The following is a 21,998-nucleotide window of genomic DNA, read 5'->3' as shown; positions in this document are numbered from 1 at the left end:
TAGGGATAAACCTTTTTGCAAATGAAATAGATCAGCAGGAGTATTGGGTTTCATGCTGTGAAGGGATAGCATCACTTTGAGGAGTAATATTTCTTTATGTATTTCACAGGAACAGAGTGTATTGTCTAATATTTTTATTTTAGGCTTCACACAGTTTTCTAAAGCACATTGAATCACTACTCCTTGGGGGAAAGCTGGCTTTAGTTCCTCACGGATGGCAATTCAATGAAATCACTTTGAGCAAAAGGTGAACATTTGTTAGCAACAAAGAGGAACTTGTGTGACACTTCTGTATGATCACATTTACACCTACTTAATCCTTGTGACACTAGTTGCTGGCACATAAACTGAAGCTCCACCTACTGCAGCTGGATTCATATCTAACTTTCTGGAGCGGACAGGATTTCCAGAAATCTGACTGACAAATGAAGCATAAACTGTTCTATTACTCATTCTGCACCATCATGGGTATATTTAAACTTCTTTCTTAGCCCATGTCTGCTAGAGTCACTCAGATGGATAAATGGTTCTGTCAGGACATACCTGACAGAGAGAGGCAGCAGTGGTTTAAAATTAAACATGTGCCTATATGAACAGATGCAGGTGGATGCAGAAGATTACGAGCTAAGTTCCATTACTATGAAATGTATGAATAAATATAATGTGCCTCATGACAAATACATAAATGTTTATCAATGGCTTCCCACTAGAGATGGCTGATTTTCAACCCTCTTGTATCATGGATGAAATTCTACCTTTCTTCGACTGCACAGTTAGGGAGACAGGTACAGACAGGAGGGTAAGCAGTTAAAATTTGATGTGAAGGTGTTGAAAGTTGAGGACAGGGATGTCTGAGATGGAAACAGTCAAATCAGTTTGGGAGGAAGAATCTCTATGGAATGGAGAGGTGCATGTCAAGGAAACTACAGAAGAGGAAACTGTAGAGATCAGAATAGGATCTGATTGAGCTTTATTTGTTTTAAGGTGGTTGAAAACAGATGAAACTTTACTGAAAAAGAAAAAGAGAAGAAGATTAGGATATTAGGGTAGTATGAAAGGGATGTTTAGTCAGACACCAGTAGGAAACTTTGTCTGCAAGAGATAGTGGCATGTGGAAAAGCAGGGGCTAGTTTTTAGGCCATGAAGTTCAGAAATTTCATTGGCAGACTGAAATGTTGATTCAGACCGAGAAAAGGAGCTCCACAGTGAAGGAGCTGATTTATGAGTACTTGCAGAGGGGTATAGAAAACGATAATAGAGAAGCTGAAAGAAACTTAGAGTTTGTATGCCTGTCTCCTGTGTTACAAATGACCTGGGAGAGCGCTGTAAGCCTTTAAGGCAACTGAGCCCATGCCTGTCTGCTTGCCAAAAGTTTGTCTAATTTTTATTTTAGCTGCAAATGGGATGGTTTAGGATCCTCTCCTTACTGAGGATTGCGATACATAATCACATTTTGTCAAAAGAAGTCAAACACATTTTATGTTGCTGGAATGGGTCAAATCCTTTTGAGCGAAGTGAACAAAAATAAAGGCAATGCAATCCCAATATATTTTACAAAATGCATTTACAATCTTTAACAAAGAAGAAAAGAATATACCTCAGGACTCCTACGCACATTCCTGGTAAGAGACTGTGAGCTCAGACACTTTATTAATATTGATAGAGATGATGATTTTAGCTTATTCAATATCAAAGACAAACTGAAATAAAATAAGTCATATTCCATGTTGCCTTCTCTTATATCCTTCTATCCATCAAAGACACAGATAAAACTGCACAAAATATCTTCTATGTTTATATGCTTTTATGACAATTCAGATATATGCATAGATGTGCAGATTTCTAATTGAATGCTACTTCACTCAAAATAAAGCAAAGAGTTCCAAACTCTCACTTAAGTATTGTGTCTCCCTATTTCCCAGCTCCAACCATTTTCACAGTAACTGTATATGTGCATTTAGACTAAATAGCAATGGAATTTTTTTTAGAAATTATAGCAGTCCTACACAAGGTATTTCAGTCTGTTGATGAACTTGTCATTTTTTTGAATAAAAATGATACTTTAAAAGCTAGTAAACCCATTTCGACCAGGTCTACTTAGATTCCTGAACACTTTACTGAAAGACTCACTGTCACAAAAGACAGATCAGGTCACGAACCTGATTCGAGGCAACTCATCCAGTTACCTGCCACACCACTGTGCTTTCACTTGCAGGGTCAAGAATCATCCTTGGCCCCAGCAGAGTGACCCACGACGATGTATGATTTTGATTAGGGCCCAGTATATTGCAGACTGGAAAGATGCACAAAAATTCCACATTGTTACCCTTCCTATGGGAGCAATAAGCAGCACAGAGGAAGTCATCTGAGCCTTCCTTCTCAGAGGAAAAGGAAGCAAAGGCTAAAGACCATTCATCGCCTCCATATTGTAAGCATCAGCAGTATTTCCTTGTCAATATTGCCACTCAGAGTTGGTGTTTGATTAAGTTTGTGGAAGGGTTGTGGCCTGAACCTGAGGATTTGTCCATCAGCCCACTGACAGGCCTGGACAAATCTGGCTGTCATTTAGTTTTGCCCATCCTGAAGACCATTTAAAGGTGGTACTAGCAATTCTCCCCATGCAAATACCATGCTCTATATTTTGGCTAGCTGTATTCTTTATTGACCTTCACACACCCTGAGAGCAGAAATTCTTAAGGATATAAACCAATTAAAGTGTGCCTTCTGCTCCTTATGGAATGAAAGGAAACTCATCAGGTTTCAACTTGTCTGAAAAACAGACACATCTGCTCCTGTCATCAACTCATGGGATGAGCAGCTGGAGGATTCCCAGCTCACAGTTGGGATTGTTAACACTGGAGGATCAGACCATGGGAATTAATGCAATAAAAGAGCTGCAGGAGAAGTGTATATTACATAACCACCAGGAAAAACATAGTTGTATTTTTGCTTGTAATCATGCAGACAGCTGATAAAACCAGAAGTGGCTCCACTTCATTTTTTGACTAAGTGCAAAGAGGTCAGCAGAGTTATATCAGAAATTACTTTAGCCCATAATATTTTGAACAACCACCAGCTGGTCAGTAAAAAGAAAAACTCTTAAAATGAACTAGCCAAAAAAGGATGTGCAGTATATGAACTTGTAAAGAAGTTGCAATTAGGAAAGAAAAATGTAATTGAGGACTACAGAGAATGTAAAGTATCAAAAGAAAGAAATTACAATTGTCATGAAACTTAACTTGATCCACATCAGAGACATTCATCTTCCATTCTCCAGATTGCTTTCAAAATAGGATACGATATAAACTAGAAATATTTATATGTATGTGTCCCAGACATAGAAATGCTTAGGAATACTCTGTAGTATATTTTCTTCAAATGCTCCAAATGGTCTGGCTTGTTGAATGAAAATATTTTATGGATATGTATTAGATAGGACTTTTTTTGATTGTCTGAGGATAGAATTTTGACTGAAAAGAGCTAGCATCCTGATAATATCCAGTAGATGTTTTAGGCAAGTTTATCAGGCGCCTCCATTCAGTCCTTCACACTACTTGCTTTGAAATCTCTCTGCTTTTTATATTTATGAGGAAAAGCTTTTTTCCTACCTTATTTTTAAAAAAACCCACCAGAAATCTTCTATTTCTGTGAAAATTTGGAAGAAATATCATTTTGTTGCTAGTGATGCTTTAACAACTTAAAGCCCAGCCAATCATTAGCTGCATATCTCCTGTTCATTAAAAAAAAAAAAAATGAAAAATAAAGAAATCCAGAAAAAAATAAAAAGTAGTTGCTTGCCTCCTATGTTTTGAAAACTGTTCCAGCTTTTTTTTTTTTTTTTTTTTTTTTTTTTTTTGCTGGAATCACTACTGGCAATGAAAAAGGAACCTTCACTTATGCCTCAGCTAGAAATAACTGTTAATACGGACAAAGTTCTTTGCATCATGCATTGCAATATCTTCCAAATACGTATAAATCTCAGATTATTATTGTGAAAATGCTTGGTCATCATTTATTTACCTGTTTCTATTTTTTATTAATGCATGTAGTGAGTAATGCCAGATGTTTATGGAGATAAAAGTATTTTTTCTAATGTACTTATCATGATGAATATGAACTATTAAGTCCACACTATATGTATGAAGTCAAAAATCAAATGTCTTTGGGTCTTGTATTGAAAGGGATGAAGGCATGTTAGGTATCTTATCTTAACTGTAAAACTGGTGATTTTCAGATATCGCCATTCTGAAGATATAATTGAACCTGTAGAGTAAATCATGCTTCTGTGCAATGCAACCTGCAGGAGACAGGCCATGATCACACTGCTAAACAGAAGAGAGCCAGGTGCTAATCTCTGATTTTGCCCACACAGTGCACATGCTCCCGGAGGCTGAACTGGACAGCTGGATCTGCTTTATGTAGTCCTTGAGTCTGGGTCTCTGCAGAGCCACCGGTGAGGCTCTTGTGCCTTTCTATGCCATTTCTGTGCATTTTTCCATCTCAGAGTCCCTGGGACACTGTGAAAGCGGTGTTGTGGTCTACCACAGGTGTTTCCATATTGCAGGACAGTGAGTCATAGAATCGTAGAATCATGGAAGGATTTGGGTTGGAAGGGACCTTAAAGAGCACCAAGTTCTGATTCCTCAGCTGTGAATAGGGTTGCCTTCCACTTGACCAGGTTGTGCAGCACCCCATCCAGCCAGTCCTTGAACACTTCCCCAGATGGGGCATCCATAACTTCTTTGGGCAGCCCCTGCCAGTGCCTCACCACCCTCCAAGTAAAGAATTTTCTCCTTAACATCTAACCTAAATCTACCCTCTTTTACAACCATTTACCTCTTGTTTTATCACTATATTCCCTTGTAAAGAGTTCCTCTCCAGTTTTCCTCTAGACCCCTTTAGGTACTGGAAGGCAGCTGTAAGGTATCCCCAGAGCCTTCTCCAGACTGAACGATTCCAACTCCAACAACTCCAATGCCTGAGGGCAGATGGTTGGAAGAGAACTCCAGCAGAGAGTTGTGCTGGGTATAATCACATCAGCGCTGTCTCCTGGGACATGTCCGAGTGACATATTGCTTGGGCTAAACTGGGGTAGTGCCTCAGAGAGAGCTAGAAGCTGACCTTCCAGAAAAGCCAAGGGGTAAATGGAGGAGCAAAGATTCGATTCTCATGTCTTCTATTCTCTTTTCATTTAGCAGTATGTACTTAATGAGCTCAAATACTAAGTGGACCAGACTTTATATCCTCAGCGCTACATTTTCATAAATTCAATGAGCTATTGTAGATTAAATGTGAGGCTAAAAGAAGGCCTGTTACGTCTAGAAACTAAGGCCATAACTTCATTTACTATATCATTTGGTCCTGTTACTGTCTGTGAATAGAATGAATGTTTTGTCCAAAACTTTTAGAGGACTAGTTTCATTAAGAGCCTTTCAGGACTGTTCATTTTGAATGTTCCATCTCATTTTCCCTCTCAGAAGAGGATAAGATTTTGCCATAGAGACATCTAGAAATAATAGAAATCCAGTGAATAAAAACAGAAAGCATCTGGAAAAGGTCTGAGAAGTCTTTTCTTTAAGGCAACATCAGCTGTACTTAATTCGTTCCTGGCAAACATTTGTGTAACCTGCTTTTTAAAGTCTCCCACAGTGTAGATTCTACTATCTTCTTCCTCCTAGGAAATTTTCCTGTTTTACATAAATCTTTGTTGCAATTTTAGCTCACTGAATCCTCTTGCTCCCCCTGGGTTGATGTGGAGAACTATTTGTTCCCCTCCTATTAGCAGCCACAAAATGCTCAAGTAAAACAGCATTAAAATATGCCTCTCCTCAGACTTTCCAAAATGTTTTCAGTCTTATAATCATGGGCTGTTTGTTCCTAGATTTGTCTCAAAATGTGGAGTTTTCTGGGCATAGGACCGCTCCGGAAGCATCAGCAGTGCTGGGAAAAGTGGAGAGTTTATATGTGTGCTTTATACTCATACTCCTTTTTACAACACCACGCCATCATCCCCCACACAGTGTTTCTCTGTTTCTGTTCTGTAGCTCCTCTGAGCTTCCTATTGTCTCGAAAGTCCACGAGTAGAGTTTTCTTCCCTCTTCCTGCACATTAATTCTGTACAGTGTCAGACTGAAGCCAGGACATTGCTGAGCTCCTCTCCAAATACCCTCTGGTTTGACATGAGCTGCCAACAACTATTTTCACAGTATTGTTTTTCAGCTAGTTTGTTGCTTACTGTGGTTTCATCATCTCCAAGTTCCCCAAGCTTGGTTACAAAACTATCATTTGATAGGGTCAAAAGGCCAGTAAAAGCCAAGATATAAATCCTATGTTTCCTCTGCTAACCACAAGGCTGCCATGTTACTACAGAATAAGATTTGTTTTGTATTCTCATCCTTATAAACCCATATTGACTGTTATTTATCTCCTTGCTGCTGCCAAGTTGCTTATAAACAACTTTTTAACTTTTTAACTTTTTAACTTTTAAACAACAGTTATACCACCATGTTTCCTGGTTTAGGCCTAAAACCTACTTTTTAAGTAGTAAAAAATTAATGCCTCCTATTTATTTCCATGGAATATACAACAGATTCAAAGAGCACAATAACAGTTTGATAGAGCAAATTCTCAGCTACAAAACACTTTATTTCAACAAAATCACCACCTTGAGCTATGCATTTTTGCCAGAAACTAACAAGATCCTGCATGCTGCACTCATAAAAAATCTGCACCAGAGAAGGTCAACCTCTCACTGTCACCGCCACCACTGCTGAAACACACCACTCACTGCTTCACTGTGCTCACATCCACTGGTTGGTCTCCATAAACATTCACCAAACCTCAGTGAATGTCAACGGATGCCATTTTTTCTGTATGGAGGAATTCAGTGACACACCTTTGCTTCATACTCACTTTCATGTCAGACTCCATTTTGTCAGACTGCCCCTCTGCTGCTATCTATCACATCACACAGAAACAAAATGTAACAGAGTGCTGGTGGGAAGGTTCAACTTCTGCTGCCATACCACCAACATCCACCTCTGATGTTGTGGACCAATAATAAAATAAGATAATTACTTTTGGAACAACCCTTGTACAAAAGAAACACAATTTATTAAATAGAAGTTTGGTACTTGTCAAGTTTTAATTACTCAGTCACCATACTGGAACATAATCCAAACACACTTAATGCAGTAATGCTTGACTAACCTTCCCTTTGATGAACATCCATTCTATCTTGCCCTACAACTCAAAAATCAAGAGAAAGAAACAGCCTAAATAGTTTGTGGAGTATGGCTAAATGGTGCACATTTCAGCATGCCATTTAGCCTTAACTATTAAGGGAGCTACTGCCATAATGCAGTGTCTTTATCCTGTAAAAAAGTTGTTTTCTTATTGAAAGTAATTTGACCCTCCACTGTAGTATTTCTAGGTAAATAATTTCCATGCAGTAAAAAGAGTGTATTAGGCTGAGGTAACACTTTCCAAACAGAGTGCAAAATGGCAGTGCTCTGCTGTGTGCTGTTGATAAATGAAGAAGACACCCACAGGTTAAATGAATACAAAGTTAAATACAATATTGAACGGCTGGGAAAAATTGTGCCTTTTCAAGTGTGCACTGCCATTTCAGTGGTGTTTGCTCAAAAGTCATTACTAACATTTGGCATCTCATCTGGGCTACTGAACACTTGCCACTAGGGTTGCATTAATATTTGAGCAATGAAAGAACATAAAACAAAAGCCAAGGACTTGTGATCATGGAAATGGAAAAATCCAGCCAAAATCTATGGTAGTCATCAGCAAAATCAGTAGTGTATTTCAGATAGGCATGAAAAATAATGTGTTTAGTGGTAGGCTGCAAGAACTAATTTTATGACACTGTCCTAAAGCTAAATTAATCCTTTTGCTGAAGTCATTTCCACCTGTGCTTTTAACTTCTAGCTTAAATTTTCTTTTGACAAGGTGTTTGGTTTTTTTTTCCTCAAGAGAGGGATAGGATAGAGGATTCAAATTTTGTTGTTTTTTGTTTGTTTATTTGTTTTTTAACAGAAAAAGAATGTGTATTCCTTGATAAGAGATTTCTCTGTACAAACAGATGTCTACATTGTATGTCGCTAATCTGACCTCATTGTGTAAGTCTCTCATTAGACCCAGTGGAAAGAAATGGGCACTTCTACTGCAGGATTAATCAAATATATTTCAGATCCCTGCCTTAGGATGAGTGCGATCGAATCTTCAGCCTGCTTGTCTCTCTCCATGGACCATAAGGGGGTCCAATCAGCAAGCTCAGAGATAAATACTCACAGTGCAAATATTTCTATTAAGAAGAACGAACACTTCTCTTAAGCATTGTAATTATCCTCTGACTATTCATAAATAATGGGGAAATATTCATAAGAATGTGGCTGGAATAGGTTGCCAGGGAAGGCATAAAACTCCCTCAAACAAAACAAAACAAATCCTCAAAGCAAATCATACTGCTAAAAGCACGTCTTGTTGGTTGGGATTTCTGTTATAAGGGTATGTTTGTGTGTTTGTCTCTTTCATTTATGTTACCTTGTTTGTTTTTCTTCATTGGCTAACTCTTTGTCATTCAAGGTGGATTACAGAGAGCTCCTTTCCCTGTTTGGTTCACATCAAGCCACTGAGCATGACTGTCTGTTTGAGGTGACTCAGTATTTTTTTCTGAGTATTTTTTTTTCACAAATGCTCCCTGTGTGGGAAGAAGTGGAAAGGGAAGAGCCTCAGTAAAGTGGCTGTGGTCTTTTCCACACAAGAAAGCAGCCCAGGACATGGTGTGGACTGAGCCTTCAGCACAATGGCCTTGGGGACAATCAGACTCAATGGGACACTTGCTTTAAGATTATTTATTTTCTGAAGAACCAGAGAATAAATGTTTGCATCTGCAGAGGCGTCAGGAGCTGAAGAACTGGTCTTGTGAGACTGAGATTTGTTTGCAAAACGAGTTTCCAAGTGGCCTGTTTCCCATTTCATGATTACTTTTGGTCACAGTCCCTGAGGATTTTTTCAACTCAAATTATCACAGGAACATGGGAGTTTGGGTTCTGCTTCTCTGTCTAGTCTATCTCAAAAGATTTTGGGTTCTTCATACAGCAGTGTTTACTTGCATTTTAAGCATTAGTGGGAAAAACCTTCTTTGTTATGCCTGTAATAGAAAAATTACATTTACTCCAGTCATTCATGTTATAAGGTCAGGCCAAACCTTCAATTAAAAGTTGCATTGCACTACTGTAAGTTGGAATTTTTCTACAGTGAATAGGCATATTTAGGACAGGTAGTTGAGAGTAATTTAAAATGTATGATATTTTAACATGCTTTAATTGGAGTTTATGAGTTTTTTTCTGTTGAGTAACCCAGGGCAGAGGTACCAGGGAAGAGGAGAGGAGAGCAGTTCTGGTTACCAGTGGGTGACATTTGACTATGGGGAAGAAGGCCCTGAGCTAAAGGGTCAGAAATACATCTGTATTGCTCCCAGAAGGAAAGTCATCCTGCTATTGTCTGCCCCACTGAAATGAAAGCTGTTTCCCTTTCATCACAAGGGCTGCCTGGGGGAGAAGGAATGGTACTGGGGCTTCCTTCTGTGCTCATTAATCCCCTTCCACACTTTTCAGCCTATAGCCCTGCAGCTGTAGAAGAGATGTGTGTTCATTGAGTCTAGATTTTGGCTAAAATTAAGTTAAAGCCAAATGGTGACTTAAGGGCTTAGGTCCTGAATTTGTCACTGAAGAAAAACTGACAGGTTGTAGCCATGTTTTCCACTGGATCTGAAGCAGAAAACTTGTCCTGACATTCACCTCCTTGGTGTCAGGGCCAGGAAAGTGTATTTACAAGCTGAAGTTATCTACCTATCTCTGTAGGTTCTGATCCTACTTTTGACTTATTTTCAATGTGGAAAGATTATGACTTCATTTTTATCTATCTGAAGACACTCTTAGGTGATACAAAGCACCACAGCAGCACTTGCAGCTTCAGATAGCCATGGAAACAGGAGGCTGGGAGAGGCAGCTGCAGCAGGCAAGAACATGCCAAGGTAACCAGCAAAAGCTTTCATTTCTGTGTCTGTCCTTGATATTTGTGTAATGGGTTCAGCTTCAGGAACAGGCCATGGTTATGGCTGGATTTCAACACTTCAAGAACTGCGTATTTATAAGCAACGAAGAAATATGAAAAATATACACACAAAATTTTTGCTCCGTATAGTGAAAAAAGAGATGGCGACCAATTTTGCCGATGATAAAAATGATTTTGTGTTAATTGTTGATATTTATGCAAATTGATGGTGTTCAAATATTAGGCTAATATAAACAGTTAATTGCAAAATGCCATTGATACAAAATGTTTTTCCATGGTGGATCTATGTATCTCAGTGCAAATTCAATCTCCTTTTCATATGAATGATTTGCAACGATGTTTTTATACATGCAACATCCCACACAGCAGCAATCTGATTTCCAATGATGAATTTTTTATTCAGTCTCACTTTTGGTTTTAAAACTTCATTTTTAAAATATTTTCAGAGTCAATATTTCCTTAGCATTTAACGTCTTACTGTAGGCATTTATTTCATTTTTGCTTGCCCTGTGGTGTTGCATATATACTTTAAAAGCTTATAGCATTAAAGATCTTTCAAATTCCTTGATGTGAAAAATAAGGTTTTTGAAAACTGTCTTGAGAATTTTGTATCTGTAGTAAAAATGAGCTAGATGAATTGTTACTGTAAGTCTTGGAAATGTGACTAACAAGAAAAAAAAAAGATGAATGGCACCTCAAAGTTTTTTTATAAACTGCAGAATGAATGTAAATGTGAAGTATTTTCTGTCCTCATATGTAAAATGACTCAAAAGTCATGCTTCTATTTCTCTCCTAGCATAGGTTATTGATGACAATTTTCTTGGTAAACTAGCACTGTGATTAATGAAATGCAAATGAATTGCACCTTATTTTGTTCACATTTTACATATTCTCTCTCTTTCCCATCTGAGGTCAGGAATGCAAAACCATCTGGAAGATGTGCACCGACATGCTGGTACTGGGGCTGCCAGAATAGCCAGGTGAGATGTAAATGGCTACTGCCGGGGCTGCTGCAATCTCCAGGTTTCCACAGTGAGACATGCCCTGTGCCAACATCTGCAAGCCTTCTCCCTTCTGATCTGGATGCAGAAAGGTATTTATGGCTGCAGGTGTTTTGTATGATGCTCTGGTCTTACCTTTTTGGCTCTGGCTCCTTCTGTTTCTCACCTTTTTTTCTAATGTAGGTTGGTCCTGTTTCCACCTAGAATGTGTCTACATAGTGAGAAACAGGAAAAAAACACTAGGAGAACTGGCCAGAGTCACCTAGACAGGCAAGACCCCAGGTGGCAAGGGCCATCTCTGACAGGGCTGCTGTACTGCCTGTCATGACACATCTGAGGTCTGTGTTTGCTTCCTGGGAATGCAGCAGTAGCCCAGAAAAAAGACAAGATTGTGCATATTTCTCCCAAGACTGATCTAATTGATGCTTATGAATATCTAAAGGGAGTTGGGGGGGGGCAAATGGATGATGATGCTCTTCTCGGTGGTGTGTAGTGAGAGGACAAAGAGTAATGGCCTAAAACTTGAATAGAGGAAGTTCCATACTAACATGCAGAAGAACTTTACAGTAAAGGTGAAGGAGCACTGGAACAGGTTGCTGGGAGAGGTTGTGGAGTCTCCTTCTGTGGAGATATTTAGGACCTGTCTGGACGCTTACCTATGCCATCTATTGTAGGGTACCTGATTTAGCAGGAGGGTTGTACTCAATGATTTCTTGAGATCCCTTCCAACCCCTGTGATTCTGCAATTCTGTGTTTCTGTGGGATGTGCACTGGGGGATCCTTAAAATATAACTAGCCCCAGACATAGAGAGGTAGGCAGTCTAATGCAGCATTTGAAACTATGGTGGTGTTTTTCCAGGACCAAGAACATAAGAGATTTTTTTCAGTTTACTCTGAAACTTCTGAAAAGCTGCAAATATTGGCTGATATTAGCTGATATTTCCTGAACACATATTAGATATATTTCTATACAGTTTGTTCATGAAGGAAACATAAACCCTCTACAGCTATGGAGAAAGAAATGGGAGTGAGTTTTTTGAACTGTTTGTCCATTGTTTCTAAATGATTTGTCTCCCTCAGTGTCTGGGCCAATTCTGCCATGGCTGCAGATATAGATCTCTAGTGTCACTGGAGATAGACTGGTGTATAAAAGTAGCAGGAAGGGAGAAGAAATAAAGCCTGTTCACTGGAGCTGAAATTGAGTCTCTTTCTGCTTATTCTATATTTGCGATCTCAGTTTTTAAATTCAGTGCAACAGACCACATTACAGAAGGGTCATGAAAAGATATTTTATAATCTTCAAATGATAAGTAATGAAATTGAGAAAATTACACCTAGAAAAGAGACTCAAGCTGGAACAAGCAGTTCTTGGTTCCCTTTCCAACTGTCATCTTATTTCTTATTTCATTATTTATTGATTTGGACATCAATTTATAAAATTCACAACTGCATTTTAATGCAGATGGCAAGATATTTTTTTTTTTTTTTTTAGAGCATATAAGGAACTCTGCAAGCAGAAAAGCTTCCCCTTTGTAAAAAGGAGAGACCTTGCACCTTGTAAGATTTGTGTCTCCATGTATGCAGCTGCTATGCTGCCTTCCCCTCCGTGGAGCAGAGCCAGTGCTGGTAGTGCAGGGAGCCCTTGTGAGGAGCATGACAGAGGGAGAAGACCACACACTTACCATGACACAGCTCTTCTTCCTGCTCACAGTGTGCTTGTACTGCAGTCATGCTCCTTATTTTTTCATTATTCATACCTAGAGATCGTGCAGAGAAATAACAAAAAAGTAGATTTTCAATAAAAAAATAGATAAACTTGAAAAGATCAGAAATAAAAAGTCTATTAATTAATTATGAAAAGAGAACAGCTGTTTTTGAATTCTGAGTCCCCCTGAGAGGATAAATACTACACACTGTACATCTTCATTGCTCAATCCCTAAAATCAGGATAATTTCATAGTATGTATCACAGAATCGCAGAGGTTGGAAGTGACCTCAAAAAATCTTTGATTCCAACCCTCCCACCAAAGCAGATACTCTAGAATAGGTGGCTCACATAGGTGCCTAGATGGGTCTTGAATATCTCCATAGGAGACTCCACAACCTCTCTGGGCAGTCTGTTTCAGTGTTCTGTCACCCGTTACTGTAAAGAAGTTCTTCCGCATGTTAGTGCGGAACTTCCTCTGTTCAAATTTTAGGCCATTACAATTTGTCCTATCACTACACACCACTGAGAAGAGCCTGGCCTCATCCATTTGACTCCCACCTAACTTTAGATATTTATAAACATTTATCAGATCCCCTCTCAGCCTTCTTTTCCCCAGGCTGAACAGACCCAGGTTACTCAGCCTTTCCTCATATGGGAGATGCTCCAGGCCCTTAATCACCTTTGTCCCCCTCCACTGGAATCCTTCTAGGAGATCCCTGACTTTTTTGAACTGGAGAGTCCAAAACTGAACACAGTAGTCTAAATGTGGCCTCACCAGGGCAGAGTAGAGGGGGAGGGTCACATCCCTCTATCTGCTAGCCATGCTCTTTTTAATGCACCTCAGGATGCCATTGGCCTTCTTGGCCACAAGGGCACACTGCTGGCTCATGGCCACCCTGTTGTCCACTAGGACCCCCAGGTCCTTCTCTGCAGAGCTCTTCTCCAGCAGATCATTCCCTAACCTGTACTGATGCATATGGTTATTCCTCCCCAGATGCAAGACTCTATACTTGCTTTTGTAAAACCTCATCAAGTTCCTCCCTGCCCAACTCCCCAGTCTGTCCAAGTCTTGTTGAATGTTAGCACAGCGTTCTGGTGTGTCAGCCACTCCTCCCAGCTTTGTATCATCAGTGTGGGCTAATAATTACTAGTCTTTCCATCAGAAAACAATAACCAATACTCTTAAAATAATTCAGGTGAGTAAAAAAAGTCACATGGACCTAAAGATGTTCAACAAAACCAAGTGCAAGGTGTTGCATTTGGGTCGGGGTGATCAGTTATGTATACAGACCAGGAGAAGAACTCACGGAGAGCAACCGTGCAGAGAAGGATCTGGGGGTCATGGTAAATGAAAAGCGTAACATGAGCCAGCAGTGTGCGCTGCAGCCTAGACGGCCAACAGTATCCTGGTCTGCATCAAAAGAGGAGCAGCCAGAAGTGTGAGGGAAGTGACTGTCTCCCTGTACTATGCCCTCATAATGTCCCATCTGGAGTACTCTGTCCAGACCTGGGGCGCCCAACTCAGAAAAGGTGTGGAGCTGCTGGAGTAGGTCCAGAGGAGGCCATGAGGATGATCAGAGGGCTGGAGCACCTCTACTATGAAGAGAGACTAAGGGAGATGGTCTTGTTCAATCTGGAGAAGACTCTGGGGAGACCTCACTGTGGGGGTTTAAAAAGAGATTGTAAACAGAAAGGAAATAAACTCTTTACATGGGTAGATAGTGATAGGGCAAAGGGAAATAGTTTTAAACTAAAGGAAAGGAGATTTAGATTAGATGTCAGAGGGAAGTGTTCCACTAAGAGTGTAGTGAGGCACTGGCACAGGCTGCCCAGAGGGATTGTGGATGCCCTATCCCTGGCGGCATTCAAGGCCAGGTTGGATGGAGCCTTGGGCAGCCTGATCTAGTGCCTGATCTAGCAGTTACCAACCCTGCCCACAGCAGGGAGTTGGAACTAGGTGGTCTCTGAGGTCCCTTCCAAACCCAGCCATCCTATGATTCTATGAACCCAAGTGACTTGTGCTTACCTTCCCCATTTTTCTCTGGAGGTTTTACCAGAGCTGATCTTCTTTCCCTTATTAGCATTTGCCTTCTGAGATGGGGAACTTTCTGGGTATTTTATCATTTCCATCTGATCTCAAAAGATTACAGAGTGCTAAGGTGCATCCATTGCTGAGCAGTGTGGACATCTGCTCCGGTGGTAGCAGAAAACCTTGCTGACAAGGAAGCCTAGGGACTTTACAGTCAGTGTAGCAGGGCTCAGCCAGCAGTTATAATGAGGTGTGTGCTCAGTGCTTGGTGATGGTTTTGGTTAGGGAGGTGGTCCTGGAAAGCACAGGAGCTAACATCCCAGTGCAAATATTGTTAGTCATGGGTTGAAGAGTGCCAGAAATATGTCGCAGAGTTTATCCATGTTTGAGTATGAAAGAGGATATGTACGGACCCAAGTAGGATGAGCAAAAAGTATAGTATTCAGTAACAGATAGCCAACTGAAAGCTTTATAAAGCCTCCTCTGGCCTTGAGGATAGAATCTGAAATACACTTATTCAGTTTAGATAATAAGAAGTTCATGGTCCCTGCAGATTATGGCTTCAGTTTCTAGGAAGTGGATTATCCCCTTGACCCTGAGAAATTGTACTCAGTGGTAGCTAACTTCACTTGTCAGATTCCTTGTGATGTTCCTCTTGATTTCCCCTGGCTTCTTTGAATCTTTCCTCTCCTGTTTTTGTTACTATTTCTCTGTTCTTCTGGTGATTGTTTTATCTTTCCTCTGGATATTCTGTGAGGGTCCCTCTACACTTTCTGTCTCCAGAAAGTTCCTGCAGATGAAGAATTTTCTTGATTGTGTGGATGGGCAGAAATGGTTGTGCATTTTAGAGGCTAGGGCAAATGGCCTAGAAATTTAATTATCTGCCCCAGATCTGTCTTCCACTTCCAGTGCAAGCTCAGTATTTTAAAAGCCAATTTCTTAGCTCTCTTCCTAATTCCTCTCCATTGCCACATTCTACCTTGCTTTGGATGATCCCATTATCCTGACTTTCACTTAGCCTTGTTACCTGGGTATTACCTGAACTATCTTTCAGCTCACGCATCAAGACTGTGAAAGACTCTTCCACAAAATGTGTCAGAGGTATAACTCTTCTTATCCATCCATACAACTGAAATGCTTGTTCAGGGTCTACGATGTCAACTCACATCTCCAGCAAAAGCAGCCTTTCTATCTCTCATCCATCTAGAATGCTGCTGTATATCTGGTTTTCCCAACCTGCCACGTTAACTATAGTATCCTTGTCTATTTTTAGACATATTAATCCTATTTTTACAGGCATCCACGCTTTTCTCAAGGTCTCTTCCTGTAACCTATAACTTCCCAACATGTAAAAGAATTCACAATCTTCTGATGGGCCCAATTACCTCTCTAGGTTGCTTGCCTTTTACCTTTTCAAACAAATATTTCCTTTTTTTCCCCTATTCTACTGTTTGGAAAAGGCTGCCCTGTAAATGTACTTTTTTATTCCCCATCAGATCCCACTCAGTATTCTTTTTGTCTGCAACATCTACAAAATCTGACAATGAATACACTACTCCTGTGCTTGTACCACTGCCTGTGCTGATTAATATTTTATTCTGACGCTCTTCTGCGCTTCCACCTACCTGCCTTCATTTTCTCTCAAACTGTAGATCTAGCAGGTCAGAAGTTGTGACTTTATTCTGTGTTTGTCCAAGACTGTGATGTGTGCTCAAGAAGTAATTGACCCTTGTGTCAGCATTTTATCAAGACAATTTTAAAGAGAGCACTTTCAGTCCACTCCTTATCTCCAAGTTTTTTGCTAAAATTAGTAGTTGAGCTAGACAGCTACTGAAGATCTAAAAATGGAATTGGAGTTCTACAGTGAAAGGCTGGACGGTGCTGAGGAACAACAGACACATTATTCAATTAATTTTCCTAGGTATACCTAGGCCAGCACTAGAGGATAGTTCTCCAGTCAGAGTTAAAAGTTTCCTACAATGTCATGTACCTCAATGAGGAGATTCCACAGTACAGTTCTTAACTGTACTGTTCTTAACTTAGTTCACTTCTATTAATCTCATCTTTGAATGTCTCTTTCTGCGAATTAAGCTAACATCAAGTTTTCTTGTCCTCTTCAATTGATTTAACCATTTAATTTTGATTTTTGTAAAAAACCTTTTTAATAAATTTGAAAATAGTCTTTGTTCTCACAAAAGATCTTTTCAGTCTTGCTTTGTAGATAACATTCTCTGATTCTCTTGTCTTTTTCTTTCTGCTGGACTGATTTTCTCTTCCACTAAATCTATTGTCCAGAGTGGAATGCAGTGACTTAGCCAATGCCAAGTAAATGAGAAAAACTACTTCCTGTAATAACATATATTAATACATATGGGAATGTCATCAGCCTTTTTAAGGCAGTATCTTATTACTAATTCATATTCAGCTCACAGTACACAACGCCCCCAGGGCATCTTCTAGCAGAGTTGCTGCTTAACCGGTTATTCCTCATTTTGTATTTGTGTATTTGATTTCTCCTTGCTAAGTGTATCACTTTGCACTTGTCTTTACTGAATTTCATCTTATTGATTTCAGTTTCTTCAATTTATCAAGACCATTTTGAATTCTTATCTTGTCCTTTGAGATGCTTTCAACCCCTGTCAACTTGAGAGTAAACTCAGATTTTATCAGCATACAGCCTATACTATCATGTAAGGCATCACTGACAATATTTCATAGGATCATAATCAGGACAGACCTCACTGGAAATGACTTCCCACACTGAAACATCCGTAACTACTCTTTCAGGAAGGCTTTTCAGCCAGCTCTGGATCCATTTAGAAATGATACTATCTAGACCATGTTTTACAAGGTTCTTATGAAAATGTTGTGCAAGCGTGTAAAAAAGTTAAATAACTTCAATACTGCATTTGTGCCTTACTGAGGAACTCTTTCAGGGAGGAAAGTTAAATCAGTCTGAAATTGTTTGCCCTTACAAAAACCTTCTGGCTCTTTTATGCCATCTTCTTCTCTAAAAGGACTTTATGAATGGACTGTTTAAGAGTGTACTTGTGTTCGGACATGCAAACTCTTCAAGGGTGTGTGACATTGTGCCACATAGGCCATGCAGAGTTGTTTTCTTGAGTTCTGATTGTGACTCAGTTTCATTTTTCCACATATATCAGACTGGCTGCTTCAGCTACTAACATACAGGACAGGGTGGAGTGCCTGAAATGGCAGAGACCAGAATGCAAAGGAAAATGTCTCTCAGACATGTGGGTTACGCATTTTGATATTGCACATATCAGTAGTTTAATAAGGCTTGTGCTGAAGAGGTACTGGAATAGCTTTTTAACAAGGGCCGAAAAACTCTGATAACCTTCTAGAAGGAAAAAAAAAAAAAGTTGTTAGATATTATCAGAAGGAAAATACATTTTAAAAAATTGCAATGTCCACTCGCATATAATGCAAAACATCATGAAAAACAACCCCCTTTAACTGGAAGGAATTAGAAAGAAGAAAGGTCAGGAATCAGTCAGAAGCTGCAGTCTGTTGCAGCCTGTTGGGAAGAGTGAAGGAGTAATCAAGTTATCAGGCAGATAGGATGACCAGAACATTAAAAATTTATAGAAGTTATAGTGAAATTAATGCCATTTTGAGATTCTATGTGTAATTCAACCTTGTGGAAGGGATGGCAGAAAATGTTCAGTTAGATGTGGATGAGAAGCTGGACATGAGCCAGCAGTGTGCGCTGGCAGCCCGGAGGGCCAACTATGTTCTGGGCTGCATTAAAAGAGGAGTGGTCAGCAGGGAGAGGGAGGTGGTGGTCCCCCTCTACTCGGCTCTTGTGAGGCCCCATCTGGAGTACTGTGTCCAGGCCTGGGGCCCCCAGCACAAGAAGGACGTGGAGCTCTTGGAACGAGTGCAGAGGAGGGCCACCAAGATGATCAGAGGGCTGGAGCACCTCTCCTATGAAGAAAGGTTGAGGGAACTGGGCTTGTTTAGTTTGGAGAAGAGAAGGCTCCGGGGAGACCTCATTGTGGCCTTCCAATACTTGAAGGGAGCATATAAACAGGAGGGGGAATGATTGTTCACGAGGGTGGGTAGCGATAGGACAAGGGGGAATGGTTTTAAGCTGAGACAGGGGAGATTTAGGTTAGATATTAGGAGGAAGTTTTTCACACAGAGGGTGGTGACGCACTGGAACAGGTTGTCCAGGGAGGTTGTGGATGCCCCGTCCCTGGAGGCGTTCAAGGCCAGACTGGACGTGGCTCTGGGCAGCCTGGTCTAGTGGTTGGAGACCCTGCACTTGGCAGGGGAGTTGAGACTCGATGATCTTTGAGGTCCTTTTCAACCCAAGCCATTCTATGATTCTATGATTCTATGTAAAACAGAAGTAATCTGGTTGTTAAACCAAGAAAGCTTTAAGTTATAAATTAATATTTGGCAACTAAACCTGACCATTTCTGAAAACACACACAGTAACATTATAATACTCCTGCTTTTAAAGGGGGTGGAGAGTTAGGCAAAGATAAGTAGAAAGAAACTACTTGACATTTCACAGAAATGCCTACAAGAAAGCCTTCAAGCAGATTCTCAGAAAATAGGCCTGTCAGGGCTGCAGGAGGTCATTCAGGGTATCCCCTATTCTGGGGCAGGATTTCTACATAAGCCAGTTCTGAGAGATGCCATTTCAACCTCTTCTCAACCCCTTCCCATAGCAGAGGCTCTCTGGGTTCCCCCAGCAATCGCTTGCTTCGCTTCACTGACCCTAATTTTGTAGAGGTTTTGTTAACAAACAGCCCAAGCTTTCCTGCCTGTAGTTTTTGCCCACTACTTTCAGCCACAGTCCCAACACGTACAAAGAGCAATTGAGACTTGATACAGACATGTGCCTTTCATAGGCATGCTGTCAGGAGAGCCAAACATGAGGTAAATGTAAGGCCTATCATCCCAGGGACACAAAGCTCAGTAAATCAGCAAAAAAACCCAAAACCTGCAGGTGCTCCCATTCTGGATCATTCCAGACTCAAATGCTGAAGGTAATGTGACGACATGGGAACAAAAACTCCTTAATTTTGATCAAAATAAGAGACATACTACTGGGGTAGTCTGAGATTGTTCTTTGATGTCAGACATTTTTCACTGGTGAAATCTCATTTTGCAGTGTCTTATTCTTGGTCTTTCCTCTTGTTATTTCACCACGGCAACAATTTGGCCCCATTACTGAGCATGAGTTCTAAATTCAGCCCACAGATGTGCTGATGGATACGAAGCACCCACGCCTGAGATGTAGTACGTGTGTTACATGGGCAGATCCTCTGCAACAGAAACGCATGTTTACTCCCTAGGCAATTACACTGTCATGATAACATTTTCCTCAATCCATGGGCCAGCCAGAAGAGAAGTAGAAGGCAGTGAGACAAGGAAAAGCATGACGGTGGCCGCAAAAAGGCAATTGGGGTGGAAGGTATGTTGTAGATAGGGATAAGTCAGAAAGGAGAAAGGTGAGTGAAGACAGGGGAGTGGCAAAGGGTCCAGAGAGAGTTTGGGTAGAGACAGAGCAAGGCAAAAAAAAAGTGGGGCATGAAATGGAGTCTGCTGGGACCACAGCAGGATGAAACAGAAATGGTGAGGGCAAGGTAAGAAAAGTCTCCATGCATTTGATGGAGAAGAGAAGGCTTGGGAGAAAAAGTGAGACTGGAGACTGAGTGGAGAGGCGTGGAGAGGGCAGGCAGTTTTGAGGGAGAGAGGCTGTCACGTAAGGGAATGGTGCGGGGAGGTAAAGAGTGACAGTTTTCTCCTTCCAGCTGTAAGAAGAAATTAAATGCTACCAACATCTGAGTAGCCAGTATTTGCCTAGGCATCTGACTTTTCAACCTGAGATAATCAGAGATGATGGTGGCAGGCTTCCTCAAATATCACAACACTTATGAAAAATAGTTCTTTGCAATTTAAAAATCAACCACATATATTGAGGGGAAAGCATTATTCTGGAACTTTGTGGGATACGAGGTTGGCAGTAAGGCCGTTGGCTGAGGGAGCATTTCCACCCTGCTTGAAATCTCTCTTAAAAAAAAAATGTAATGGAAAATGTAATAAAATGTACCAAAATGCATGAAACCTAATCACATAGCTACTTATTTGTATTCAGCAACCAAATCCTTCTGCAGGAGCTGTTATTAAGTGCACAGAATCCCATAATGCTCTTTAAATATCATGTGCAGAAGAAGCAGCAAAGCGCAGAGGAAGTGAAAATGCTGTCTCACAGCTCTCCCTCTTTTTATCAAGCCACTGCCCAGTGCAGATTGTGGTTGTGGTGTTTGAATTATGCCTGTGGATCCTAAGCAGCAGGAGGTTGCCTTCTTGTTCTCAGTGTCCATGGGGGAAGACAAGCAGAAACCACAGAGAGCTCGAGGGGAAGTCTGACTTGTCAACAGTGTGGCCACTTTCAGGCTACGCTGTGGAAAGCAATTTATGAATAATTCAATCACACCACAGTGGGATTACTGCGGGGTAAGGCAGGGTGTAGGCAGAAAAGAGGAAAAAAGCAGAAAAAACATGTAAGTTTTTTTTTCTCCCATACCAAAATCTCAAGTTTCTTTAGTCTGGAAAGGATAGGAATATAGAACCTATGGGGTCAGTTGCGTCCATGAAAGCTAGACTTCTACCTTTCACTCCACCTTTTGCAGTGGCTGCCTATTTTACCATTTAATGCCATGATTTTGCCATGAGATAGCCTGGTGCTTGATCTCTCATGACCTTATAGCCATATCTCAGACAGCACGGAGACTCCTGGAGTTGTACTGTGGCTCTGCAGTGGGCACAATGAGCCATCTGTGGTCCAGCCATGACTTAGACCATAGCCATCACTTACACCCAAGCATCTGCATTTTGCTCAAGAAGACAAGGGCTGGGATATATGCTGTGGGGCTGGCATGGTCACCTCTGTCTTGGTCTCTTATTCCATGTCCTCTCTGAGTTAGAACTGAAGAACCACAGCTGATGTGCTCTGCCTGAGAAGACCTCTGGGATGGGCTGGTGGCTGATCTCCATCCCTAGGGTTTTGGTGGACACTTGCTCCCCCAGGCTCCCTGGCACAGAGATCTCTAAGGCACAACTACTTCTGAGCTGTGAAGCTGAAGGTAGAGAGGAACATATGAGACCAGAACAGAGGATGGTCCCCACC

This window comes from Numida meleagris, chromosome 1 (genome assembly GCF_002078875.1).
Source record: "Numida meleagris isolate 19003 breed g44 Domestic line chromosome 1, NumMel1.0, whole genome shotgun sequence".
NCBI classification, from domain to species: Eukaryota; Metazoa; Chordata; class Aves; order Galliformes; family Numididae; genus Numida; species Numida meleagris.
Note: the sequence above shows the minus strand (reverse complement) of the source record.